Below are 2,055 nucleotides of genomic sequence, written 5' to 3' on the forward strand. Positions count from 1 at the left end.
AGTAACATTAGTCGGATAGTGATTGGTTGTAAACTGTCACATGGTGTTAACATGAGGTTATATCATTGGTTTGCTGGCGTCCACAATCCAACAGACTTCCTTGATTTGTTTTCTGTTTGTTGTTGCCCAGAATTAAATAATTCATGACCATACACGCAGATTTTCTGTGCATTTATTCCAACGTGTTTCTGCATTCTTGATAAACTTGCCACGACACAGATAATAAAATTCCCCATTTTCTAGTTCTGCCTGCTCTGAATTCCGTTCAGAAGAGCTGTTTATGTTAATGAGCTCCGTTGGTAACGCCCTCCAAAAATCTGTTGACATTATCCCCGCCCCCCAAAGCCAGCGTTTACGTTAGCATGGCTAATAATAGCAGAAGCTCCATTGTACATCCATATGAGACCCTGTGAGACCCAGAGGCAGAGTTGGTCGCAGCTTCTTTTTTTTNATTGCAATCAGGACATGAGGCTGGAAAGTATTAAAAGCAGAACAAAAATCAACAAAGCGCGCTCTAGCATAGGCCTTGGGGTTTTCTAGGTGTTTAGCCACTAGGTGCGCTATGGTATTGCAAGCATCATCACTGGGGCAGTTGCGGTGTAGTGGTAGAGCAGCCAGCTTTGGGGCCCGCAAGTCACAGGTTCTACTCCCCACCATATCCGCGTGCCGTGGTGACCTTGAGCAAGACATCCAAGCCCCAACTGCATCCTGGGCACCTCACATGGCTGCCCACTGCTCCTCTTGGGTGTGGATGGGTCAAATGCAGAGCACAAATTTCGTCATTGTATGGCAATATATACTCACTGGCCACTTTATTAGGTACACCTGTCAAACTGCTCATTAACGCAAAGGTGGAATCAGACAATCACATGGCAGTGACTCGATGTATTCAGGCATGTAGACATGGCCAAGACGATCTGCTGCAGTTCAAATCGAGTATCAGAATAGGGAAGAAAGGTGATTTAAGGGACTTTGAATGTGACATTGATGCTGGTGCCCGATGGCCTATTTTGAGTATTTCACAAACTGCTGATCTACTGGGATTTTCACGCACAACCATCTCTAGGGTTTACAGAGAATGGTGCGAAAAAGAGAAAATATCCAGTGAGCGGCAGTTCTGTGGGCACAAATGCCTTTTTGATGCCAGAGGTCAGAGGAGAATGGGCAGACTGGTTCGAGCTGATAGAACRGCAACAGTAACTCAAATAACCACTCGTTACAACCGAGGTATGCAGGAGAGCATCTCTGAACACACAACACATCGAACCTTGAGGTGGATGGGCTTCAGCAGCAAATTATCACACCGGGTGCCACTCCTATCAGCTAAGAACAGTAAACTGAGGCTACAATTCACACAGACTCACCAAAACTGGACAATAAAAGATTGGAAAAGTGTTGCCTGGTCTGATGAGTCTGGATTTCTGCTGCGACATTCGGATGGTAGGGTCAGAATTTGGTGTCAACAACATGAAAGCATGGATCCATCCTGCCTTGTATCAACGGTTCAGGCTGGTGGTGGCGGTGTCATGGTGTGGGGGATATTTTCCTGGCACACTTTGGGACCATTAGTACAAACTGAGCATTGTGTCAACGCCACAGCCTACCTGAGTATTGTTGCTGACCATTTCCATACCTTTATGAGTTACACAGTGTACCCATCTTCTGATGGCTACTTTCAGCAGGATAACGCTTAATGTCATAAAGCTGGAATCATCTCAGACTGGTTTCTTGAACATGACAATGAGTTCACTGTACTCAAATGGCCTCCACAGTCACCAGATCTCAATCCAATAGAGCATCTTTGGGATGTGGTGGAACAGGAGATTCTTATCATGGATGTGCAGCCGACAAACTGTGTGATGCCATCATGTCAATATGGACCAAAATCTCTGAGGAATGCTTCCAGCACCTTGTTGAATCTATGCCACGAAGAATTGAGGCAGTTCTGAAGGCAAAATGGGGTCCAACCCATTACTAGCGTGGTGTACCTAATAAAGTGGCCGGTGAGTGTATATTAGCAATATACACTCACCGGCCACTTTATTAGGTACACCA

Source organism: Austrofundulus limnaeus, unplaced genomic scaffold (assembly GCF_001266775.1).
Source record: "Austrofundulus limnaeus strain Quisiro unplaced genomic scaffold, Austrofundulus_limnaeus-1.0 Scaffold402, whole genome shotgun sequence".
In the NCBI taxonomy this organism is placed as follows: Eukaryota; Metazoa; Chordata; class Actinopteri; order Cyprinodontiformes; family Rivulidae; genus Austrofundulus; species Austrofundulus limnaeus.